Raw genomic sequence first — 11289 nt, 5'->3', positions numbered from 1 at the left:
GCACTGCAGTGAGTCCAGAGAGTGCACTAGCACCACTGGGAATGTAGTGCAGTGAGTCCAGAGAGTGCACTGGCACCACTGGGGATGCACTGCAGTGAGCCCAGAGAGTGCACTGGCACCACTGGAGATGCAGTACAGTGAGTCCAGTGAATGCACTGGCAACACTGGGGATGCAGTGCAGTGAGTCCAGAGAGTGTACTGGCACCACTGGTGATGCAGTATAGTGAGTCCAGTGAGTGCACTGGCACCACTGGGGATGCAGTGCAGTGAGTCCAGAGAGTGCACTGGCACCACTGGGGATGCAGTGCAGTGAGTCCAGAGAGTGCACTGGCACCACTGATGATGCAGTACAGTGAGTCCAGTGAGTGCACTGGCACCACTGGGGATGTAGTGCAGTGACTCGAGAGAGTGCACTGGCACCACTTGGGATGCAGTGCAGTGAGTCCAGAGAGTGCACTAGCACCACTGGGGATGCAGTGCAGTGAGTCCAGAGAGTGCATTGGCACCACTGGGGATGCAGTGCAGTGAGTCCAGAGAGTGCACTGGCACCACTGGGGATGCACTGCAGTGAGTCCACAGAGTGCACTGGTACCACTGGGGATGCAGTGCAGTGAGTCCAGAGAGTGCACTGGCACCACTGGGGATGCAGTTCAGTGAGTCCAGAGAGTGCACTGGCACCAGTGGGGATGCAGTGCAGTGAGTGCAGAGAGTGCACTGGCACCACTGGGGATGCAGTGCAGTGAGTCCAGAGAGTGCACTGGCAGCACTGGGGATGCAGTGCAGTGAGTCCAGAGAGTGCACTGGCACCACTGGGGATGCACTTCAGTGAGTCCACAGAGTGCACTGGCACCACTGGGGATGCAGTGCAGTGAGTCCAGAGAGTGCACTGGCACCACTGGGGATGCAGTGCAGTGAGTCCAGAGAGTGCACTGGCACCAATGGGGATGCACTTCAGTGAGTCCACAGAGTGCACTGGCACCACTGGGGATGCAGTGCAGTGAGTCCAGAGAGTGCACTGGCACCATTGGAGATGCAGTGCAGTGAGTCCAGAGAGTGCTCTGGCACCACTGGGGATGCAGTGCAGTGAGTCCAGAGAGTGCACTGGCACCACTGGGGATGCACTGCAGTGAGTCCAGAGAGTTCACTAACACCACTGGACATGCACTTCAGTGAGTGCAGAGACTGCACTGGCACCACTGGGGATGCAGTGCAGTGAGTCCAGTGAGTGTACTGGCACCACTGGGGATGCAGTGCAGTGAGTCCAGAGAGTGCATTGGCACCACTTGGGATGCACTGCAGTGAGTCCAGAGAGTGCACTTGCACCACTGGGGATGCAGTGCAGTGAGTCCAGAGAGTGCACTGACAACACTGGGGATGCAGTGTAGTGAGTCCAGAGAGTGCACTGACACCAATGGGGATGCACAGCAGTGAGTCCACAGAGTGCACTGGCACCACTGGGGATGCAGTACAGTGAGTCCAGAGAGTGCACTGGCACCACTGGGGATGCACTGCAGTGAGTCCAGAGAGTGCTCTGGCACCACTGGCGATGCAGTGCAGTGAGTCCAGAGAGTGCACTAGCACCACTGGAGATGCAGTGCAGTCAGTCCAGTGAGTGTACTGGCACCACTGGGGATGCACTGCAGTGAGTCCAGAGAGTGCACTGGCACCACTGAGAATGCACTTCAGTGAGTCCAGAGAGTGCACTGGCACCACTGGGGATGCACTGCAGTGAGTCCACAGAGTGCACTGGCACCACTGGGGATGCAGTGCAGTGAGTCCAGAGAGTGCACTGGCACCACTGGGGATGCACTTCAGTGAGTCCAGAGAGTGCACGGGCTCCACTGGGGATGCACTTCAGTGAGTCCACAGAGTGCACTGGCACCACTGGGGATGCAGTACAGTGAGTCCAGAGAGTGCACTGGCACCACTGGGGATGCACTGCAGTGAGTCCAGAGACTGCTCTGGCACCACTGGGGATGCAGTGCAGTGAGTCCAGAGAGTGCACTGGCACCACTGGGGATGCACTGCAGTGAGTCAAGAGATTGCACTGGCACCACTGGGGATGCACCTCAGTGAGTCCAGAGAGTGCACTGGCACCACTGGTGATGCACTGCAGTGAGTCCAGAGAATGCACTGGCACCACTGGGGATGCAGTGCAGTGAGTCCAGAGAGTGCACTGGCACCACTGGGGATGCAGTGCAGTGAGTCCAGAGAGTGCACTGGCACCAGAGGGAATGCACTTCAGTGAGCCCAGAGAGTGCACGGGCTCCACTGGGGATGCACTGCAGTGAGTCCAGAGAGTGCACTGGCGCCACTGGGGATGCAGTGCAGTGAGTCCAGAGAGTGCACTGGCACCACTGGGGATGCAGTGCAGTGAGTCCAGAGAGTGCACTGGCACCAGTGGGGATGCAGTGCTGTGACTCCAGAGAGCGCACTGGCACCACTGGGGATGCAGTGCAGTGAGTGCAGAGAGTGCACTGGCACCACTGGGGATGCACTTCAGTGAGTCCAGAGAGTGCACTGGCACCACTGGGGATGCAGTGCAGAGAGTCCAGAGAGTGCACTGGCACCACTGGGGATGCACTGCAGTGAGTCCAGAGAGTGCACTGGCACCACTGGGGATGCAGTGCAGTGAGTCCAGAGAGTGCACTGGCACCACTGGGGATGCAGTGCAGTGAGTCCTGAGAATTGCACTGACACCACTGGGGATGCAGTGCAGTGAGTCCAGAGAGTGCACTGGCACCACTGGGGATGCAATACAGTGAGTCCAGAGAGTGCACTGGCACCACTGGGGATGCAGTGCAGTGAGTGCAGAGAGCGCACTGGCACCACTGGGGATGCAGTGCAGTGAGTCCACGGAGTGCACTGGCACCACTGGGGATGCAGTGCAGTCAGTCCAGTGAGTGTACTGGCACCACTGGGGATGCACTGAAGTGAGTCCAGAGGGTGCACTGGCACCACTGAGAATGCACTTCAGTGAGTCCACAGAGTGCACTGGCACCACTGGGGATGCTCTGCAGTGAGTCCAGAGATTGCACTGGCACCATTGGGGATGCAGTGCAGTGAGTCCAGAGAGCGCACTGGCACCACTGGGGATGCACTGCAGTGAGTGCAGAGAGTGCACTGGCACCACTGGGGATGCACTTCAGTGAGTCCAGAGAGTGCACTGGCACCACTGGGGATGGGTTTCAAGCCAACTGCATTAACCGCTCATGCTTCTTTCTTATGAGACTTTAGTAAACCAATTACATAGCCTTGTCAAGACTAAATCACAGGTAAAAATCCTGTACATCTCATGTGGCCAACCACTCCCAACTAGGATTCCAAGAACCAGGAGTTTCGGTGAAAATAGGGCTAGTGCTATTAGAGGGTTGATTTTTAGGGTAAGCCCTAAGCTGTCTTTAATGGAGAAGTATGGGTGGAATGGGATTTTGTCGCAGTCTGATACGATTCCTAGTGGGTTATTTGAGCCTGATTCGTGTAGGAATGTTAGGTGGACTAGGGTGATTCCTGCAATTAGGAAGGGCAGTAGGAAGTGGATGGCGAAGAATCGGGTTAAGGTTGGATTGTCTACTGAGAATCCTCCTCAGGCTCATTCTACTAGAGTTTGCCCAATGTACGGGATGGCTGAGAATAGGTTGGTGATTACGGTGGCCCCTCAGAATGACATTTGTCCTCATGGTAGGACATACCCTACGAAGGCAGTTGCTATTAGGGTGAGTAGGAGGATTACTCCTGTGTTTCAGGTTTCTTTGTATAGGTAGGAGCCGTAGTAGAGGCCTCGTCCGATGTGTAAGTAGATGCAGATAAAGAAGAGCGAAGCACCGTTGGCGTGGAGGTTGCGGATGAGCCATCCGTACTGGACGTCTCGGCATGTGTGAGCTACTGAGGAGAAGGCGAGTGAAGTGTCTGCGGTGTAGTGTATGGCTAGTAGCAGGCCTGTTAGGATTTGTGTGGCTAAGCAGATGGCTAGAAGGGAGCCGAAGTTTCATCAGGCAGAGATGTTGGAGGGGGCGGGTAGGTCGATTAGGGAGTTGTTGATTATTTTTAGTAGGGGATGGGATTTGCGGATGTTAGGGGCCATTAGTGAGTCTGTGTGTTATTAGGATTATTACCAGGATGGAGAGGGCGAAGGATCCTAGGTAGGCCTTAATTAGCCCTGTGTGTATTGAGGTTGCAGCTTTGCTTGCGGCTACTTGTAGTTCAGCAAGGCCCTCTGGCCCTATTTTTTTGAGTCAGGAGATGTCGATCAAGTGTAGGGCAATGTTTTGTCCCTTTTCTAGTAGGTTTTTGGAGAAGAATCGGTGTACTAGGGGGTTGAAGTACCCTAATGCAGAGGAGAAGTTTATGAGGGGGTTTGGTTTGGGGTGAGTGAGGGTGTGTGTTATGTTCGATAGTTCTAGGGCTAGGATGATTCCTAGGATTGTTATGAGGATGGCAGCAGTTTTGGTGATAAGGGGTATGGTTATTGGGGGGGTTTTGGTTGGTGTGATGAAAGAGGTAATGATTATTCCTGCTGTAATGCTGCCTAGGGCGAGTCGGGTTAGGGGGGCGGTGATTAGTGGGTTGTTTTCGTTTATTGATACTATTGGGGGGATTCGGGTTTGTCCAGCTTGGACTAGGATGGTTATGCGGATGCTGTAGGTTGCGGTGAATGCTGTGGCTATAAGGGTTAGGAGTAGGGCTCAAGTATTTAGGTATGATGTGTTTAAGCTTTCGATGATGAGGTCTTTTGAGTAGAATCCGGCTAGGAATGGGGTTCCTATCAGCGCCAGGTTTCCGATGGTTAGGCAGGAAGTAGTGACTGGGAGTATTTTCTGTAGGCCTCCTATCTTTCGGATATCTTGTTCTCCGTTTAGGTTGTGGATGATAGACCCTGAGCATAGGAATAGTATGGCTTTAAAGAAGGCATGGGTTGAGATGTGTAGGAAGGCTAGTTGTGGGAGGTTTAGTCCGATAGTGACTATTATTAGTCCTAGTTGGCTGGATGTTGAGAAAGCAATGATTTTTTTGATGTCATTTTGGGTTAGGGCGCATGTGGCAGCGAATAGGGTTGATAGAGCACCTAGGCATAGGCAGGCAGTTAGGGCTGTCTGGTTGGTGGCTAGCAGGGGGTGCATGCGGATGAGCAGGAAGATTCCGGCTACTACTATGGTACTGGAGTGCAGTAGGGCTGATACTGGGGTGGGGCCTTCTATTGCTGCGGGCAGTCATGGGTGGAGTCCAAATTGGGCGGATTTTCCTGCGGCTGCGAGGATTAATCCTATGAGGGGGAGGATTGGGGTTTGGTGGGGGTGTACGGCTTGTTGGATCTCTCAGGTGTTGAATGTTGAAGCTAGTCATGCTATGCTCAGGATCAGTCCGATGTCTCCGATTCGGTTGTAGATTACGGCTCGTAGGGCGGCGGTGTTGGCATCTGCTCGGCCTTGTCATCAGCCGATGAGAAGGAAGGACATGATTCGTACTCCTTCCCAGCCTACGAATAGGAGGAATATGTTGTTTGCGGTTGTTAGGAGGAGTATGGCGACTAGGAATGTCAGTAGGTAGGTGAAAAATTTTGTTACGTATGGCTCTGAGGCCATGTATCATATGGCGAATTGTAGGATTGATCATGTTACAAATAGGGCGATTGGAAGAAATGTTATTGAGTATTGGTCTATTTTTAGGCTCAGGGGGATTTTAAAGTTTATAATGAATTTTCACTCCCAGTGGCAGGTGACAGATTCTACTCCCGAGTAGATGAATGCGGTTGTAGGGGCTAGGCTAATTAGGAATGCGGTTTTAACAGCGCGGGTGGTGGCTTGTGGGGTGTTTTTAAAGTTTTTAAATAGAAATGGCAGGATGATTGGGGTTAGGAGGATTGTCAGCATGAGTAGTGTGAGGGAGTTGATTAGTAGTGTGGGGTTCACTAGTTTTACTTGGATTTGCACCAAGATGGGTGGTTCCTAAGACCAGTGGATTGCTGTTATCCTTTAAAAGTAAGGGGGCTGAGGTTTTAGGCTCAGATGTAAGAGTTAGCAGCTCTTGTTGGTTAAACCCTCCCCTCGGCAGGTAAGAAGGTTTGAACTTCTATTCTTAGAATCACAGTCTAATGTTTGGTTTAAACTATACTTGCATGAGGGGATTCCGGAGATCAGTTCGGGTTTGAGGATTAGGAGGAATATTGGGATAATGTGGAGTGTTATGAGCAGGTGTTCTCGCGTGGTTGAGTTTTGCATAGATGTGATGTGGGAGGGGATTGAGCCTCGTTGGGTCATTAGTAGTATGAATAAGGTGTAGGAGGCGGTTAGTAGGGTTGCGATTCCTGTTAGGATGATCGTGAAGGCAGATCAGTTGAATAAGGTGATTATAATGGTTAGCTCTGCTATGAGGTTTGTTGTTGGGGGTAAGGCTATGTTTGTTAGATTGGCCAGCAATCATCAGGTAGCTATGAGTGGTAGGAGAGGTTGTAGGCCTCGTGTGAGTAGTAGAATTCGGCTGTGCGTACGTTCATAGTTTGTGTTGGCTAGGCAGAATAGTATGGAGGAAGTTAGTCCATGGGAAATTATTAGGATCATTGCCCCTGAGAATGATCAGTGGGTTTGGATTATTCCTGCGGCGATAACTAGGCCTATGTGGCTAACGGATGAATAAGCGATTAGTGATTTTAGGTCTGTCTGTCGTAGGCAGATTGAGCTAGTCATTAGGGCGCCTCATAGGGCCAGGGTTAGGAAGGGGTAGTGCAGGAGGTTGGACAGTGGGCCCATAAATAGAGTGACTCGTATAATTCCGTATCCTCCTAGCTTTAGTAGTAGGGCGGCGAGGAGTATTGAGCCTGCGATGGGTGCTTCTACGTGGGCTTTTGGCAGTCAGAGGTGTAGGCCGTATAGTGGGGCTTTTACTATGAATGCTATGAGCAGTGCTAGACCTGATAGTATTCCTGTCCATGAGGTGGATAGGGTTGGGTGGGTTAGTTGTAGGGTTGGCAGGTGCAGGGTGCCAATTTTCACGTATAGGTGTATGATTGTGATTAGCAGGGGTAGAGAGCTTACTGGCGTGTAGAATAGCAGGTAGATGCCAGCGCTTAGGCGTTCTGGTTGGTTCCCCCATCGGGTGATTAAGATTAGGGTGGGAATGAGGGTTGCTTCAAATGAGATGTAAAATAGTGCTAGTTCTGTGGTGGAAAAGGCTAGTAGGATGAATGGCTGGACTGCGACTAAGGTTGAGATAAAGATTCGTTTGCGTTGTAGGGGTTCTTGTTGCAGGTGGTTTTGGCTTGCTATGATTATGAGTGGGAGTAGTCAGCAGGATAGTACTAGGAGGGGGGATGAGATTTGGTCAATTCCTGTTCAGTTGGATAAAAATTTGTAGGGGTAGTAGGTTGGGATTAATCACTGTAGGCTTAGGGCAGCGATTAGGAGGCTGTATAAGGTGGTGTTAGTCCATAGAAATTTTGGTGGAGACAGCAGGGCTGTTGGAAGAAGTATGATTGTGGGTAGGATGATTTTTAGCATTGCAGGAGGTTTAGGTTGTGTAGATGGTCGGAGCCATGTGTGCGGGTGGAGGCTACTAGGATGGCCAGGCCTGTGCCCGCCTCACACGCTGAGAAGGTTAGCATGAGAATTGGTACCATGGTGAATGAGGAGACTTGGTTTTCGATGGATCATATTGATAGGCCTACGAATATCGATAATATTATGCTTTCAAGGCATAGTAGGGCGGATACTAGGTGGGTTCGGTGGAAGGCTAGTCCTAGTCCGCTGAAAATGAAGGCTGAGTAGAAGCTTAAATGTAGGGGCGACATAAGAAAGTTACAGGGTTGGCTGTAATCTGCTGGGTCGAAACCAGCTATCTTTTTGGTTAGACTAACTTTCTGTTATTCTGCTCATTCTAGGCCCCCTTGAATTCACTCGTAGGCCAGTCCGAGTGTTAGGAGAAGGAGGATCACTACAGTTCAGGTGAGGGTCATTAGGGGGGATTGGAGTTGGACGGCTCATGGCAGGGGGAGTAGGAGGGCGATTTCTAGGTCGAATAGGACGAACAGGATGGCTACTGAGGAAGAATCGGACTGAGAATGGTAATCGAGCAGATCCAAGTGGGTCGAATCCACATTCGTACGGTGAGAGTTTCTCTGAGTCGGGGTTTATTTGGGCGAGTCAGAAGTTTAATGCGGTTAGGGCGGCGCTTAGGATTGATGATAGGGCGAATATGAACATGAGTGCGTTCATTGCTCTCCTCTGGGTTTATACCAGATTCTAGAGATTGGAAGTCAATTGTAATTAATATACTAGAAGAGCAAGATCCTCATCAGTAGATGGTTATGTAGAGGAATAGTCAGATGACGTCTACGAAGTGTCAGTATCAGGCTGCTGCCTCGAATCCGAAGTGGTGGTCTGATGTAAAGTGGAACTTGATCAGTCGGAAGAGGCAGACGGTCAGGAAGGAGGATCCGATGATTACGTGGAGTCCGTGGAATCCAGTGGCAACGAAGAAGGTAGATCCGTAGACGCTATCGGCGATTGAGAATGGGGCTTCGTGGTATTCTATTGCTTGTAGGGCTGTGAAGTAGAATCCCAGGAGGATCGTTAGGGTTAGGGCGTGGATGGCATGTTTTCGGTTTCCTTCTGTGATGCTGTGATGGGCTCACGTTACGGTAACGCCTGAGGCTAGTAGGATGGCTGTGTTTAGTAGGGGGACTTCTATCGGGTTGAGTGGTTTAATTCCTGTTGGGGGTCATTGGCCTCCTAGTTCTGGGGTTGGGGCCAGGCTCGAGTGGAAGAACGCTCAGAAGAACCCTAAGAAGAAGAATGCTTCGGATGTGATGAAAAGGATTATGCCGTATCGTAGGCCTTTTTGGACTGTGGGAGTGTGATGGCCTTGGAAGGTGCTTTCTCGTACAATGTCTCGTCATCATTGGAGTATTACTAGGAGTATTGAGATGAGGCCTAGGGTTAGTAGTATGGATGAGTTGTAGTGGAATCACATGATTAATCCTGAGGTTGTGAGTAGGGCGGCGGCTGCCCCGAAGATTGGTCAAGGGCTTGGGTCAACTATGTGGTATGAGTGTGCTTGGTGTGCCATTAGATGTTTTCTTGTAAGTATAGGCTTAGAAGGAGCACGAAGACGTAGGCCTGGATTATGGCTACTGCTACTTCTAGGATGGTTAGGAGTAGTAGGATGATTATTGTTAGGATGGATACTGCAGGAAGGGTGGGTATTAATGCAATGGAGGCTGTAGAGATGAGTTGGATGAGTAAGTGTCCTGCTGTAAGGTTGGCTGTAAGGCGGACTCCGAGGGCTAGGGGGCGGATTAGTAGGCTGGTTGTTTCGATCAGGATTAGTGCGGGGATTAGGGGTGTAGGGGTACCTTCGGGTAATAGGTGGGCTAAAGAGGCTGATGGTTGGTTTCGTAGGCCTGTTAGTAGTGTGGCGAGCCATAGTGGGAAGGCTAGGGCTATGTTCATAGATAGTTGGGTGGTTGGGGTGAATGTATATGGAAGGAGGCCTAGAAGGTTGATTGTAAGAAGTATGATTATTAGGGATGTAAATATTATGGCTCATTTGTGGCCATTTTTGTTGAGTGGGACTATTAGTTGTTTTGTGATTAGGTGAAGGAGTCATGTTTGGATAGTAGAAAGGCGGTTGTTGATTCATCGGTTGTTTGGGGACGGGAATAGTAGGGCTGGGAAGAGTAGGGATAGTAGGATTAAGGGGATGCCGAATAGATTGGGGCTGGAAAATTGGTCAAAGAAGCTTAGGTTCATGGTCAGGATCATGGTGTGGGTTTGGTAGTGAGGGAGGTCTTATTTGATGGGGGGTTGGTTGTGGTGAAGGCTAGTAGTTTTGGTTGGATGAGGAGTGCTAGGGTTAATCAGGTTATAATTATGATTGAAAATCATGGTGCGGGGTTAAGCTGTGGCATATCATTAAGGAGGGGGAAGTCCCTCTTTGGCTAGCTTAAAAGGCTAGTGCTGTTGCATAGCTTCTTAATGATTAGGATGATGATAGAAGGGACGATCAGGCCTCGAAATGTGGGAGTGGGGTTGATTCTACTACAATGGGTATGTAGCTGTGATTAGCCCCGCAAATTTCTGAGCATTGTCCGTAAAAAATCCCAGGCCGGGTGGTAATGAATGAAGTTTGGTTTAGTCGGCCTGGGATTGCGTCTGTTTTAACTCCGAGCGTTGGGACTGCTCAGGAGTGGAGTACGTCTCCTGCAGTAATGATCACGCGGATGGGGGATTCTATTGGGATAACTACGCGGTGGTCAACTTCTAGCAGTCGGAAGTGGCCGTTGGGTAAGTCTGGGGTGGGCACTATGTAGGAGTCGAATGATAGGTCTTTGAAGTCTGTGTATTCGTAGCTTCAGTATCATTGGTGGCCGATGGCTTTTAGGGTGAGGTCTGGTTCATCGATTTTGTCCATTATGTAGAGGATTTGTAGGGATGGGAGGGCGAGGAGTACCAGGACGATAGCAGGTAGGATTGTCCAGATCAGCTCTACTTCTTGGGCGTCTACAGCATTGGACGAGAGTTTTTCTGTTAGTATGTGGGCTAAAAGGTAGAGAACTAGGCTGCAGATAGCTAGGGCAACGATTAGGGCGTGGTCGTGGAATTCAACGAGTTCTTCTATGATGGGTGATGAGGCGTCTTGGAATCCTAGTTGGGAGTGGTTGGCCACATGAGATGTACAGGATTTTTACCTGTGATTTAGTCTTGACAAGGCTATGTAATTGGTTTACTAACGTCTCATAAGAAAGAAGCATGAGCGGTTAATGCAGTTGGCTTGAAACCAGCATGTGAGGGTTCGATTCCTTCCTTTCTTGTACTTGGACGAAGGCCGGTTCCTCGAAAGTATGGTATGGGGGAGGGCAGCCGTGGATTCATTCAACGTTTGTGGTAGTTAGTTCTGGTTGTAGGACTTTTCGTTTGGCCGAAAAGGCTTCTCAGATGATGAATATTAGTATGATTACGGCTACTGTTGAGATTAGGGAGCCGATGGAGGAAATGGTGTTTCATAGTGTGTAGGCGTCGGGATAGTCCGAGTATCGTCGGGGTATTCCTGCTAGGCCTAGGAAGTGCTGGGGGAAGAACGTTAGGTTTACTCCTGTAAATATTACCCCGAAGTGGGCTTTTGCTCATGTTTGGTGTAGGGTAAACCCAGTGAGTAGTGGGAATCAGTGAGTAAATCCTGCTAGAATGGCAAAGACGGCGCCTATGGATAGGACGTAGTGGAAGTGGGCAACTACGTAGTACGTGTCGTGCAGGGCGATGTCTAGGGAAGAGTTTGCAAGAACGATTCCTGTTAATC

General features: G+C 50.6%; 1 long non-coding RNA gene and 1 pseudogene across 1 annotated transcript in view; one reads left to right on the top strand and one right to left on the bottom strand.

Moving 5' to 3' along the window:
• Positions 1-3379: 3379 nt before the first annotated feature.
• LOC136789898 (uncharacterized) overlaps positions 3380-11289 on the top strand; it is a 301025-nt gene continuing 293115 nt past the window's right edge. The window contains exon 1 of the long non-coding RNA XR_010828939.1: positions 3380-4173. This is a non-coding gene — a long non-coding RNA (uncharacterized lncRNA). The remainder of the gene's footprint in view (positions 4174-11289) is intronic.
• On the bottom strand, positions 8277-9904 carry LOC136789888 (cytochrome c oxidase subunit 3-like; annotated as a pseudogene).

The sequence above is a fragment of the Anser cygnoides genome, chromosome 2 (genome assembly GCF_040182565.1).
Source record: "Anser cygnoides isolate HZ-2024a breed goose chromosome 2, Taihu_goose_T2T_genome, whole genome shotgun sequence".
Taxonomy (NCBI): Eukaryota; Metazoa; Chordata; class Aves; order Anseriformes; family Anatidae; genus Anser; species Anser cygnoides.
Note: the sequence above shows the minus strand (reverse complement) of the source record. Positions and strands in the feature narration are given on the sequence as shown.